General features: G+C 43.3%; 1 pseudogene; it reads left to right on the top strand.

Annotated features, from left to right (window-relative positions):
* The first annotated feature begins 7115 nt into the window (after positions 1-7115).
* On the top strand, positions 7116-7281 carry LOC131481258 (small ribosomal subunit protein uS14-like; annotated as a pseudogene).
* Positions 7282-15504: the final 8223 nt, after the last annotated feature.

Genomic DNA, 15504 nt, shown 5'->3' with positions numbered 1-15504 from the left:
GAACAACTGTAATTAGGAGGGAAATGGGCCAAGACCTACTCCCTTTTCTAGTCTCTTTCTCTACAGGGCAGAGTGCGGACTTGACTAGCGGTGCTGATAGTTAATTTCACACTAGGATTAGCTCAACAGGAGAAGAAGTTGGACCTTTTCTCTTACAAAGTCTCTTTCCAGGGCACTATTTTCTTTTAGAAACTTGGAATGGGGGAAAAATTGCTGAGAAGGTTTTTACTTGAACACAGACAGTGTTCACTTAAGTGTGAAAAATGATTTTATTTCAGGAACAGAATCAACTAGTAGACCAACTTGATTCTTATGGCCATTTCGTTCCTTTTGTCTCTGTCTCTATTTCCTCTGGCAATAATTCCTCCTCCTGCCCCACCCTCATCCCAGCAACCAAATGCACATAGGCTGAAACTGGAATGTTGTTGTGTTTCTTCAATCATTTTGTTAGCTGTTGTGGCCCCCATGCTCGATACAGTATCTACTGAAGAACATGTGCCACATACATATTTGCTGGTTGGTTGAGTGAAGAAGAAATGAGTGAGACAGGACTTCATTCTCCATTCCTGCTACCAAACTCAAATCTAGAAGTTATATGAGTTGGATTTTCTCTCGTATGATTAGATCAAAAAGTGAGTGAGAATATTTCTCTCACTACAAATCCAGCTACCTCTCCATGACCATTTAAAGATTTTCATGAATACCAAAGTGGACACTCAGCAGAATCAAAATCTCTGGGCTTGAGAAAGATCAACCAATAGTAATCTTCAAATGTGCTGTGAGAGATTCTAGTGTACAATTAGGTTAAGAACGCTCAGAATCACTGTACCAGGGAATCAATCCAGTCTTCCTTCTGTTATTTTTTAGCTTCTCTCTCCCTTTTGTTCTCTCTCTTTACATCTTAAATCTTTCATTTGTCTATGTTTCTTTCTCCTTTACTTTAGAAAATATTTATTTGTATTATTGGAAAGGCAGATTTACAGAGAGAAGCAGAGAGAAAGAGAATCTTCCATTTGCTTCTTCACTCCCCAAATGGCTGCAATGGCTGGAGCTGAGCCCATCTGAAGCCAAGAGCCAGAAGTGGCTTCCCAGTCTCCCACGTGAATGCAGGGTCCCAAGGCTTTGGGCCGTCCTTTGCTGCTTTCTCAGGCTTTTAGCAAGGAGCTGAATGGGAAGTGGAGCACCTGGAACATGAACTTGTGCCCGTATGGGATGCCATTACTTGCAGGCAGAGGATTAACCAGTTGAACCATTGTACTGATCCCCTCTCCTTTACTTTTTCAGGGAAACAGTGCTCAGACTATACTACTACAGTTCTAGAGGAATTCTGAAGGAATTGTGTATACAGAAATGTTTTTTCCCTCCAGAGAATGTAAGTATAGGTAGTATCAGGTAAAAGGAGTCAGAACATAGGACATTTATTATGTGTATTTAGACTGATAATTTCAAATGATGGAACTTGTCAAGGCATTTCTTAGTAACTACTGCCCAATGGTAATAAGGGTCAACCCCAAACTGCATGAATATATTTCCTCTGTTTTAGGTTTCCTCCAAAGTTAGAAAATAGTTCATTCAGGGATGGTTGTTTCTATTGCTGAAAAAACACAGCAGCCTGGTTGGTTATTTCTTTGAAAACAAAGATTTATTTTTATTGGAAAGTCAGATTTATACAGAAGGACAGAGACAAAGATCTTCTGTCTGCTGGTTCACTCCTTAAATGGCTGCGATGGCCAGAACTGAGGTGATCTGAAGCCAAAAGCCAGGAGTTTCATCCAGATCTCTCACATGGGCGCAAAGTCCCAAGGCTTTGGATTGTTTTTTAATGCTTTCCCGGGCCACAAGCAGGGAGCTAGAAAGGAAGTGGGGCACCTGGGACACAAGTCGGCACCCATATGGGATCCTGGCTCATATAAGGCCAGGACTTTAGCCACTAGGCTATTGTACTGAGCCCTATGGTTAATTCTAAGAAATTACTTTCCACACATGTAAAGGAAAAGTTCAAGTCTTGGGTGTTGATAAGCTCAATAACCTATTTAGTTAACTAAGGTAATGTGGTGATGTCACTTGGAATGCCTGCATTCCATACAGGTGTGCCTGGATTGCAGTCTAGGATCATCCTGTCCCAATTCTAGTTTCCTGCTAATACACACCCTAGGAGGCAACAGGTGATTTCTGAAGTCCGTGGGTCTTTGCCATCCATGGGGGAGACAGGAATTGAGTTCTGTGCTGCTGACTTTGTCTCAACCTAACCCTGGGTGTTGTGGGTATTTAGGCAGTAGACCAGCAGAATGAGCTAATCTCTCTCTCTCCTTTCTTTTACCCTCTTTCTCTCTGGTTTTATACTAAGTTTTAAAAATAATAATACACAAATGTTCCTAAATAGAAGTCACCTTATTCAAAGATTATTGTGATGCGACCCAAAGGTAAATGGATATCTGGAAACTTATGTCTTCCCAATTAAGTCATATATCTGAAGAGAGAGAGATTCTTCCGTTATTAATGTTAACAATATGGCAATACAAGAAGAAGGCATGATATCAACTTGTTGGGATTTATTCAGATGCAAAAAGCCATCTGAATAAATCAAGTGATTTGGAAAAAAATTGCAAGATTGTTTCCCAGAAACTGACACATAAAAAGATGTCATTGTGTGCTACCACAGTGTCAGGATTGATTCTCAAAACTGTCCTGGTTTAAATCAACTATAAAGGCCTTGTTCTGATGCTTTTGTTCTCAGAAAGCATGCCATAAACATCTGTAATAAATATGTTTGAACATCATAGGGCTGGTATAACTATGTTGTAGATTTGAAGTGCATGACACAGTAAAAGAAATAACCTCATGTCAGAGGGAGTAAGAGCTGCTTTGAAGAATAAAGAGACTGGATTTCCAAAGCCTAAACAAAGACTAAGTGTAGACAAGATGCTCTTCCCATGGGCAGTGACAGAGGTCAGTGATTAAGGAATCAGCCATGGGAGTCAGACACTCTGGGTTAGAGCCCCAGCTTTGCTATCAACTAGCAGTGTCTGGCTGGGTAAATTATATAATCACTTGCTGCTGTTGTCTTCTTACGTCTAAAATGAGAAAACAATTAATACATATATCAAGGAATAAACATGAAAATTAGCATGAGTCCTAAATACAAAAAAACCTATACCAAAGCTTGACTAATAGTGGACCGAGCACATAAACCATCATTACATTCCACAATTCAAAAGAAAGTCCTTCTAGCTTCACGTCAATTAAGAAATAGAGATACAAGGCACTTTAGTTTCTTTTAGGAATACAGCTGTTTTTGATTCTAGGTAGAATCATGTCATTTATCCACAAAGCATAAACATAAATTTATGTATGTATGAAAGACAATTGAAACACTGTGTGTATGATTGTGTACCTTTTGAATCAGAGTTCAATGCTTAGTGATCTTTATGTGGCGTTTTCAAATGTTTTTGTTTTGTTTTTATCCTTTGTTACAGAAGCTTTCAAGCTTTACACAGAAGTAGTGAAAATAGGATAATGAGTTTCTGTGTACTACTTATCCAGTTTTGTAAGTTATCAAAATTTTGTATTTTCTGGACAGGCACAGTAGCCTAGCAGCTAAAGTCCTGCATGTGTCAGTTCATGTCCTGGCTGCTCCACTTCCCTTCCAGCTCCCTGCTTGTGGCCTGGGAAAACAGTCAAGAATGGCTCAAAGCCTTGGGACCCTGCACCCGTGTGGAAGACCCAGAAGAAACTCCTGGCTTCGGATTGGCTCAGCTCCAGCCATTGCAGTCATTCGGGGAGTGAATCACTGGACAAAAGATCTTTCTCTCTGTCTCTCCTCCTCTCTGTATATCTGACTTTGCAAAATAAATAAATAAATACATACATACATACATACATACATAAATAAATCTTCAAAAAATATTTTGCATTTTCCTTTCCAATGATGCTTGAATATTTTGAAGCAAAATTCAGATATCATCATATTTTGCCTATAAAGATTTTAATATTTTTTTAAATTCTTCTTTTTAAAAAGTAACCAAGGAAACATAAAATTACCAAAGTTCTTAACATTAAAATTGAATAGAAAATGTCTTTACAAAGTTTATTTACTTAAATCAGGATTCAAAACAAGATTAGAAGTTGTAACCATTTGGTTTTATGTTTTTGAAGATATTCTAGTTTTATACTCATTGCAAAGGAAAATGCGTGGCCACAGTGAGAATTTGCTATGGTACAGCAGGGTCTCTGTGGTGCAGGGGTCCTAGGTAGGTGCTAGTTTGTGTCCCAGCTGCTCTACTTTCAATCCAGCTATGTGCTTAGGACCCGCAAAAGCAACCCAAATGGTCCATGTTCTCGTGACCCTGCACCCATGTGGGAGACCTAGCTGAAGCTCCTGGCTCCAGTTCAGGCTATTGTGGCTGTCTGATAAATGAACTGGTAGATGGAATACTCTCTCTCTTTTCCTTTCCTTTCTTTTCTATTCTTTCTCCTCCTTTTCTTTCTTTTTTTTTTTTTTTTGAGCCTTTCATTTCCTATCTCTCCTCCCTCTATAAAATTTGCCTTTCAAGTGAAAATTAATAAATCTTTTTTTTAAAATAGAGAAAACAAGAGAAATGAGTCTTGTGGTAGGTTTAGATTTCATTGATACTGATATTGGATTCCCTTGTCACTAAGGAAATAGAAAATAATCCATCTAAAACACTTGTACTATAAGAAGCATAGGGAGTAAAACAGGCAAATGAACACCCAATTAGGCTTTCTAGGGTGTGCATCAGGAGGGTTAGCATTGAGATGCTAGTTAGGGACATAGTGTCCTACTTGAAAGTACCTGAGTGTGCAATACTATATCAATTAATTCCACTACGAAGTTAATTGTTGCTGATGGTATGTTGGAGCTTTTAATTGATTGGGATGATACTTTGCGGGTTCTGCCCTTGGACCAGACAGGGTCTCCCCAAGAAGCCGAGGAACTTGACTGGACTATAAGATGCTGGACTCTATGTTTAGTTTATGCTTGCAATGAGGGAATCTCAACTGAACTTGAACTGTGGTTATGCAACAAGGTGGAGGAATCCACCATGGGGGGAGGGTGTGGAGAGGAGTGGGGAGAATCCCAGCACCTATGAAACTGTGTCACATAATACAATGTAATTAATGAATAAAAAAAAAGAAATTGTATCATAAAATAATATAATCATAAAATAATAATAATAAATGGAAAAATACATCTAATAAAACATATTTTACTGAAAAAAAAAAAAAAGAAAGTACCTGAGTGTGACCTGGCTGGGCTTCAGCCGCTGACTAGCTTGTGCTGGTGGCACCTGCAGCCGCAATGCTCAAGCAGTTGTGTTCCTGTCCCTAGGTGCACTGAAGGCATTTGGAGAGTTATTTCGGGGATGGAAGCTCTGTCTCTCTCTGCCTCGCCAATGATTTTTTTAAAAAGAAGAACAAATAGCTGGGTTATGGACACTGCAAACCCTGATGTTGCATGATTCTGGTCAACCTCTCTGTCTTCAGGAGTCCTCTGGGAGTGGATTCTGTTCCTCATCTGTTTCCAAAGGACTTACCTGTGACATTTACATCTTGGTTGTCACATTTCATAATCACATCTCAGCTTTCTCTTTCTCTACGGGACTATTTGCATGCCTCTTAAAGCTTTATCTAAGGTTGTTACTAGACTTCATTGTTTTTAATGTTGATTTAATATGACTGCCACTGTATCTCTCAAGTGTTTTTACAAGAAAATTCCTTTTAATTACTTTATGGATTATTTGTAATTATCAGAGTAAGTGAGGTTTTTCCTTTCAGAGTAAGTGAATAGAAATAAGTAGCAGAGGTAGGATTTAAACAGATAAAGTGTTGATGTCTTCGTGTGGGCAATTCTAAAAATAAGCAAACCCACATCCTTCAGTGGATTCCTATAATACACCTTCTTATAGCTATGGAAAAAAACATCTTTATTAAATAGTCCTTTATCTTGTCTGCTCCTTTCCCTCCTGATTTTTTTTTGTCATACAAATAGCACTGCTATGCTTCCTGTAATGCCTCCTGGAGTCTGGTTTGCTGAAGACTTCCAGGGTGCTGGCTAAGACCCTGGAGTGTGGCGAGGGGGCAGGTGGAGATAATGCTGTGGCTCCTAGCTTTGCTGTCTCATATCACAGTACTACTCCATTTCTGAGTCAGCTCCCTGCTTTGCAGCTGGGGATGCAGAGAGTGATGGCTCAGGTACTTCAGTTCCTGACACTCACATGCCACACTCAAGTTGAGTTTCTTGGCTTCAGTCAGGTATTTATAGCCCCAGCAGTGAGCCAGCAGGTGAGATCTCTCTCTCTCTCTCTCTCTCTCTCTCTCTCTCTCTCTCCCAATCCCCTCCTTTCTCTCTGTCTTTGCATCTTGCTCTGTTATTCTGCCTTTCAAATAAGCAAAATGAATGAATAAATCAATTAATTAAAAAATAGACCTGGAGCTGGCATTGTGGCAAGTGAATGAAGTTGCCACCTGCAGTGCCAGCAATCCAAATGGTCCCTGGTTTGTGTCCCAGCTGCTGCCTTTCTGAACCACTCTTTGATAATGTGCCTGAGAAAGCAGCAGAAGACGGCATCCACGTGGGATAGCTGTGAAGCTCTTGGCTTCTGGCTTTAGCCTTGTCAAAAGTGGCAGCCAGTGCATGGAAGGATGGAAGATCCTTCTCTCTCTCTAAGTTTGATTTGCAACTAAGTAAATAAAGCTTTAAAGAAATAAAAATAGGCCCGGTGTGATAGCCTAGTGACTAAATCCCCGCCTTGCATGTCCCGGGATCCCATACAGGTGCTGGTTAATGTACTGGCTGCCCCACTTCCCATCCAGACTCCTGTTTGTGGCCTGGGTAATCAGTGGAGGATGGCCCAAAGCCTTGGGACCCTATACCTGCGTGGGAGACCCGAAAGGAGCTCCTAGCTCCTGGCTTCAGATTGGCTCAGCTCCACTTGTTGCAACCACTTGATAAGTGAATTGTCAGACAGAAGATCTTCCTCTCTGCCCCTCCTTTTCTCTGTAAATCTGCCTTTCCAATAAGAATAAATAAAAAGATCTTTTAAACTGAAAAAAGGAAAAAGAGCCTTTTGCCTCATTGCCCTCCTGAAGACAAGATGGATCACCAGCAGCTCTATTGGGCCAATGAAAATTTGATCAAGGTTCCCGCTCTTGCCCAGTGTGCTGTAACCGGTATATTCTGATCTGGAAAATGGCCTGAACATGTATCACCAATGTTTCCATCAGAATGTGAAGGAAATTGGCCTCATTAAGTTGGTCTAAATCATTGTCCTTGAATGAATGCTCCAAGACATTGATGCTTTGGAAAATCATGCTAGCTCTTTGTCCATAAAACATATACACACTCAAAATTTCACTTCACAAAAAAGAAAAGAAACAAAATGAAAATAAAAGAAAAGAAATAAATAGGGACATAAGCTTTCCCCCTGCAGTGCCAGTATTCCATAATGGGCACTAGCTAAGTCTTGGCCATTCCTCTTCTGATCCAACTGGCTGATAATGCATGTGAGAAAGCAATGAAAGATGAAGTAGTCTACAGCCCCTTGCCGCAAGCATGGGAGATTCAGTTGAAGTGCCTAGTTCCTGGTTTTTGTTTAGTGCAACTCCAGCTGTTGCAATAATTTTGGGAATGAACCAGCAAAAAGAAGATTCTGTCAATATAATCTTTCTGTAAAATAAATAAATATTAAAATAATTTAAAAAATAGATTCTACACTCTCATATCAGGTACCTGGATCCAAATTCTGGTTTTCTAGCTTCCCAGCTGTGTGTTTGGATACAATGTTTAATCTTTCTGTTTAAAATGTGTGGCAAATACCTGCCTGCCTACCTTATTACATATTTGATCATACTCCAACATTCACTCTCATGTTTTCTTCTGTGTCAATGTTAGTTTTTGTTATAGAGTCTGGGTAGATGTGATGGTGTGTCAGTTCAAAGGTCGACATTACATTTTGTTTTGACTGTCCTATGTGTACACCACAGTGAGAAGACTTTGCCCAAGGTAGCTGTTTGTTTCAGAATGATGAGAGACAAATAGTATAACTTAACCAAACACATATGTTGGAGTCAAGCATACCAGATCCAAAGCAGAGTTGTGTAGCACAACTCATCCAAGGGCATATGGACTTCAAACTGATCAGAAAGAGGTAACCATGACTGCCCCTTACTGTGTTTTGGAGGTGATTTGTTATAAAGCAATCCTGCAGCAGTAACTGTCTAATAGATCAAGTTACTGCAAGGAACAAATGAGATCATTTATGTAAATCTTTTAACAAAGTGTTAGGCATACACTCAATGTTCTATTCAATAGTCGCTATTATTGTCATTACTATGGCATCATCATCATTAATTTATATGCAAGCTGTGTATTGTGATTCATGAATATCAATGTTAGGTCACCAACAGTGAACAATACTGCAAGGTGGCTTCCACACCATACTTACTATTGATGATAGATTATGCTTCACCTGGCAGAGTCTGACATCTCATCTATCTTATCTGCTTGTGTCTCATGTGGTTCCTGTTCTTCCTTCACCTATTCTATCTCCTATCTAGTTTGGAATGAAAGAAAGCCTGTTTTCCAAGAATGCATCTAAATATTATGTCTTATGTTTATGCCAGTACTGCTGAACTCCATTTTTGCTTCTTGTGTGTTCTCATTTCTGCAAAGATTCATGTCTAGGTGTGTAGGCTAAAGACAGTGGGAGAGAGAGAAGGAAATCTTTTAGTGTGTAAATCAAGAAATTACATGCAGTAGCAGAAGAGTGGGGATGTATGAACAGCCACAACTAAAATTTCTCTTGGTGTGAACTTTGCCTGCTATGTAAACTTTAGTTTCCATTATGGTTAATGTGTAGGATACACTGTTCCAACATATAATACATTGATTAAGAGATTTTTTCCAAAAATATGAACTTTACATCATTATGTACATAATATCAAATCAATAAATATTTATTAAACACCTACCAAATATTATGTACTAATTATATGATTACATATATGTTATAAAATTATGTTTTATTGATTCTAAACATGCAGTTGCTTACATTTCAACATCTTGGAAATTAAGATGTACCTTACCACTGATGATGTGTGGTAGTTTATTGTTATAGTTTTTGCTGTGATCATCAGTATTCTGGTAGACTACAATGAAACTCATTTTTAGCTTTACATTATGTGAGCGCTATGGCTCCCTTATCCTTTGCTATGGATGGCTTAGCTCGGCTTGACTTAGTTTTGCACAACTACAAATGTTATTCTGGAACATGGAAGGAAGAGCCACTGTCAGGGACTGCTCTGGGAAGGAGTGAACACTCATTCAAAGCTGCCTGGATAGTGTCTTTGTCACATCAGTTCACAGCATATTGGCCAAAGTTGATCAGTATCAGGTTTGCCAATGGAGTGCAGATGTGTGCTCTACTTACTGCAAAGCTGAGAAGGGGCAGCAGGGATGAAAACTGCGAGGAATAACACAATTGACCAAGAAAGTGTGTTCCCAAGGAATGGCTCCAAGCTGGGCCTGCCTGAAGTCACCTCGAGCTTGCATACTCCTCAGGAGTGCAGGCGACTTTGGGGGCCTGCTGGGGTCTTATAGCCCTCAGCCCAGCTGGCAACATCGGCAGGGATGGCTGTAAGTTGGGCGGCGCGAATGCCAATGGCACTGGGTACAACCCTTGGGCTGCACGGCAGTGCACTCCAGGAACTTTCGCTTCAATTTGCAGGGAGATTAGGGGATCACACAGTTGAAGGAGAGCAGTGACCCGTGGATTCATGCCCAGGTGAGAAATTACTGCTGAGGGACATCCCTGGAAAAAACTATCATAAACGTAGGTAAGGAATAACTGCTGAAGGACTCCAAAAGACAAGTCCACTGTACTTGCAGGTAAATGAGAGGACTGAGACCTGGTGGTTTGAAGGGGAGAGACTGGAAGACCTTTATGGGTCAGACTGATACACTATCCCACATGGGAATCTTGAGCTGGGCTTGTTGGCATGAAACATGGCTAACCACCACATGCCAGCCCATATGAACACTAGGGCCCGGGGCCTGTCTGGCAGGGCTATGTCCCAGTACATGACAGTGAGTGTTGGAACAGTGCAGGTGTCAAATTTTTATGCTGGGCCATGACACCAACCAGCATGCAAGAGAACCAAGCCTGACGGTAGATTCTGTAGGGGATATGTGAGCCTAATGTTGTGGAAATCCAAGTCCCACTGGTAGCTTAAGAGCTGGAGTGGTAGAGGCTGAGCTAGATGTGACCATGGGATCTGCCAACATTCATGGGTACTGGGGCTGCGAAAAGACTGGCCAGGTACAGGCTGCAGCCTCACATGTGCACCCCTACCAGGGTGAGGAACAGGCTGAGTCTCCCCATCCAACAGCTCAAACAAAGGCTGGGACAGAGGGGGCAGGCAAGGCCCGGTAGGAGCCAGGCACACGCGGGCATGTGTGGGATCTAGGTCTGGGAGTGAACCAAGTGGGGGAACCTGTCATAATTTCTGCTGGCAAGCACATGGTCCAGGCCTGGGTGTTGGGCAGGCTGGGCAAGGCAGTTCTATCTGTTGGCAGCATGCCAGCTGATTTTGGAAGGGGGCGGACCAGGCAGGGCTAAGCAGATCTTAACCCACTGGCAAGGGCAGAAATCAGGTTGGAATGCAGATCATTCTGGGCTAAGCTATCACACCTGCTGATTTGCAAGAGCCAGGGATGGGAGCAGACTGAGCAGGTCCAGACTGCAGCACCCACCAGCAAGAGTTGGGACTGGGGGCTGGCTGGCTCAGGTCAGGCTGCAGCATCCAAGGGCAAAGGCCAAGACGATTGGCAGGGGGCTATGCCAAGCTAGGTCGGAGTAACCATTGGCATGTGTAAGATCTGTGGCTGGGAACAGGCCTGATTGGGGAGCTAACCTGGTTGGGTTGTGGTTGCTACTGGAGAGTGCGAGGGCCAGACTGGGGGCTGTGGTCTGGACTGGACATGGTGATAGTCTCCATTGGCACAAGTGTGAACTGGGTCTGGGTTGTGCCAGACTGGGCTGGACTCCTCCCACTGGAGCTCATGAGAACCAGGATGGGTGTAGGTTGGGCTGGGCTAGGTCTCTGTCCCTATTGAGCCATACGGAAGCTGTGTCTGGATGTGGACCAGGCTTGGTTGGGCTGTAACACCTAACATTAAGAATCAGAATGGGTGAAGGCTAGTAAGAAAAGGCCACTGTTGCTGCTAGGATGGAAGGTGGACTAAGTAGGGCTGGCTCATGGACCTACCAGTGTGTGTGAGATCTGGCATTGGGAGAGGTTCTGATGGAGGAGCTTGGCAACTCCTCTGTTGGGACACAGTCCTTGCAGGTGAGCGCAAGAACCAAGACAGGGAGCAGCCCAGACCAGGCCAGGGAACGGTACCCATTGGCATACATTTGGCACAGATCTGGGGTGAGCCAGGCCAGGCCAGTTTATATCACCCACTGGCAAATCCAAGAACCAGAATGGTATGTGGGTTGGGCTGGTCAGGCCACAACACCAGCCAGCTGGGACCAGTAGAGCTGGGACTGAGAGCTGCTTGTCCTGGGCTGAGCTAGGCTGTAGCCCCCAACAACCTGAGCTGGAACTGCAGGCAGCATCTGACCCAGCCAGGCTACAGCACCCACCGAGGTGAGGTGAGCCATACCAGACTGGGCTGCAGTGCTCAATCAGCTCATACACTACCAGGGGTGGGGGGGGAGTGGGAGGAAACGAACACAGTAGGGGGACTGCATAGGGCTCTCCTTCTGGACTACCAGTCCTATTGGTGAGCTGGGATGGGGGCAAACCAGATCGGGCAGGGTTATAACACCTATTGGTCTCATGTGGGCTGGATCAGGGAAAAGCTAGGCTGAGTTAACTGTTCCTACTGCTGCATGCATAAGCCAGAGTGGGTTTGGGTTGGTTGGGCTTTGCCACAGCATCACCTGACAGATGCTAGCACTGGGGGCTGATTCTGTCACGCCATACTGCAGAACCACCTGGTGAGTGCATGATTTGGGAGTGGGAGTGATCCCATTAGGGAAAGATAATCTGTTAGACAATATAATGAACAAGTGTGGCCTGAAGGCCAAGACAACAAGTTTGGACTATGTTCTGACTTTTAGAGATCAATTGTTTGCCGATTTCTACCAAATCAACAGTTATTTCTGTGGGGCAAGAATTTGGGAGCCTGATAGCTTGTCCTTTGGGTAATTGAATTGCAGATACTAGCCAGGGCCACAAGCATCTGAAGGCTTTACAGGGGCTGGGAGATCTGCTTTCAGATTGTTTATCCACTTGCCTGTGGGAGAAGGCTTGGGTCCTGGCTGGCTGTCGGCAGGGGGCTTTATTCCTTGCTGTTCACACCTCTCCAGTGGGGTGGCTTGGGTGTCATGATGACAGGTGCCTTCCAAGTGATTGACCCAAGGTGGGGGGTGAAAGCCTAATTTCAGATGCTGCCTGCCATTATTTCATCTTATTTCTTGGAAGTGAATCACTAAATATAGCCTTACAATCAAATAGAGGGAAATCAGGATCCATCTTCTCAGGATTTAATTTAAAAACTATCACAGTATGATAAAAAGTTGTTTGTTGGAAATTTCCTTTTTCTTTAAAGATTTATTTTATCTTTATTGGAAAGTCAGATATATATATAGAGAGGAGGAGAGACAAAGAGAAAGATGTTCTGCCCGTTAGTTCACTCCCCAAGTGGCCGTCATGGCTGGAGCTGAGCCAGTCTGAAGCCAGGAGCCAGGAGCTCTTCTGGGTCTCCCACATGGGTGCAGAGTCACAAGGCATTGGGCATCTTTGATTGTTCCCAGGCCACAAGCAGGGATCTGGGTGGGAAGTGGAGCTGCTGGGATTAGAACCAGCGCCCATATGGGATCCCGGGGCATGCAAGGCAAGGACTTTAGCAGCTAGGCTACCACGCCAGGCCCTGTTTTTTGATTTGGTTTGTTTTGTTTAGTAGTTTTACAGCGTAGTTAGTTCTTATCCACATTGACTGGCTCTAGATTTATTTTAAAGTATGATAGATACGTAGGTAACCAAAAGGTAGAGCTTGTGGGAGAATCTTCATCCTTACTATGTTTTCTGGATAGTCTCATGCAGATGCAGTAAGGAATGTTCCTTAGTTCTTCGGCCCAGGTGGCTTTATTGAGTCTGGTGTCAATGCATACATGTGGAGTCTCCATCTCTTCCACGGAAAGCTCCAGACCTCTTTGCGTACCCGAGGGCTGATTTCTTCAAGCTCATTCTACAGATGGACTTGTGAGAGTTGATGGTGGGATCTTGGATCACCACTTCACTGAAGGCAGAACAATCCTTCTTGCCACTCTTCTTTGTGGGAGTCATTTTGGGTCCAAGACAGAAAGGAAGAGTGTGAAGGACTGACTGCAGGAATATTTTGAACAAGAGAGTACATGGTCTGTTTTTCACCTGAATAGTTGTTTTAGTTGCTTTGTGGAAAGTGCGTTGCATGGGGCAAGAGTGGAAGTGATGAGCCCGGGTAAGTAAATGTTACTCAGACTTGAAAACTGGCAAATATATCGAAGATTCACAGCAGACAAAGCGGGGTTAGAGGGAAGTGGAGGGATTTCGAGTGTGCCTCAGAGGCATACATGAAAGGACATGCTAAAGCAACACCAATTTCGTGTTTTTGTGTGCCATATCCTTTTCATATTCTCAACTGCAGTGCTCTTTATCAAAGTAGTTGATCATTGGGGACCCTGGACAGTTTTAAAAATATGGATGAATGATCTTCACTTACAAAATGAATGGGCTCTATAATCTACTCATTTCTTCATACAACACCCAAATACCCCCACCAGGGGCAGATACTAATTTCTGTAAAATAACTATTAAAAATAAGAGAAATGTATTTATTTGAAAGACAGAATTGAGAGAGAGAGTGAGAGGGAATCTTCCATCTGTTAGTTCAGTTCCCAAATGATCACACAACAGATGGAGCTGGGCCATGCCAAAGTCAGGAACTTCTGGATCTCCCACATGGTTGTGGAGTTCAGGTACTTAGGCAGTCTTCTACCTTTTCCCAGATGCATTAGCTGGGAGCTGGATCAGGAGTGGAGCAACTGGAAGTCAAACTGATGCCCATATGCATCGGTGGGCTTGGCTTTGAGGCCACCATGGAGAGGCTGAGGAGCCATGCTGAGCAATGGGGTCATTCCTGGACTGTGTGGTGATGAGAGATCACCACACCCTGTACCCCAGGGGCTTTGGGTTTGCTGACACCCTGTGCGGAGGAGGCGGCTGTGGTCCTTGAATACATAGCCACATAAGGTGGATGAATGAACTGCGAAGTCACAGAGGGCTGGTGCCCAGCTAACTGCAGAGAGGATCTGTGTTGTTGGCTTTAAAGAAGGTACTTCAGAGGCTAGTTTTGAACCTTGTGGGAAAACTGAAGTGACCGACATCATTGCAAGAAGAGGGGCTTTGCTTTGGTGACCATGCCTTTGTGGAGAAGATTGTCATTCAGCTCTGCGGATTGGGCTTCCAGTGCAAAGGCCACGGACAAGATGGTGCCATTGGGGCAGGTGCCTCCGCTCATCAGGCTCGGCCTCTACTTGGAGCTGTTCCTCCACGTGGAGTACAGTCAAGCCAAGCACCCACTTGAGGCCACGCACGAAAGAGGAGAAGAGGGTGGCGGCAGCAGAGAAGCTGAAGCATATTGTGAGAGCTGTTCCAAGCCCAAGATGACAGCATCCTGAGGTGAGGAGGGGTCACCTGGAGCGCAAGAATGAATAAAGTTCTGACACTGCAAAAAAAAAATTGTCATTTAGAAATATCCTGTGAAAGGCCTCAGTTGCTGAGTCAGGAAAGTCCCATGGAAGCTGGAGATGGGCAGTTCTTTGTCACACCCCAAGAAGTGGATCTGGTGGCATCCCAGGTAGTTGTGGGTATGAGAGCATCAGGGATGGGTACAGTGGGTTCAGTAATGATGGAAGCAATTTTGTAGACCATGGAAGATGAAATGGCTTTGATAATCACAACCATGAATCTTCAAATTTTAAGGAGGAGGCTATGAAGGCAGAAGTTGTTATAGTGATGGTGGCCAATATTTGGCCAAACCACAAAATCAGGGTGACTTTGGCAGTTCCATCAGCAGCAGTAGCAACAACAGTGGCAGAAGTTTTTACTGAATGCCAGGAAACAAAGTTAAGCAGGAGAAAACAGCCAAAGAAGTTGACAGGAAAGCCACAGGTTACAACAGATTTGTGAAGTCAGCCAAGCACTGCGGTGGCAAGTCCAGCTGCAGTGAAGACATTTTAGACAATAATGTGCATGGGTAAAAAGCAAAAGCAAAAAAGATCCTTGAGCCCTGGATTTGCGACTAATAGTCTGACATGTTATCATAGTTTTTATCCTATGGAAAATTCAAATCATTGCAACAACGGGATTTAATGAAGCTATTTTTCCTCTGCTTTTTTTGAGGGGGTATGGAAATCCATGTTATTGATTGCTAAT

The sequence above is a fragment of the Ochotona princeps genome, chromosome 1 (assembly GCF_030435755.1).
Source record: "Ochotona princeps isolate mOchPri1 chromosome 1, mOchPri1.hap1, whole genome shotgun sequence".
Lineage (NCBI taxonomy): Eukaryota > Metazoa > Chordata > Mammalia > Lagomorpha > Ochotonidae > Ochotona > Ochotona princeps.
Note: the sequence above shows the minus strand (reverse complement) of the source record. Positions and strands in the feature narration are given on the sequence as shown.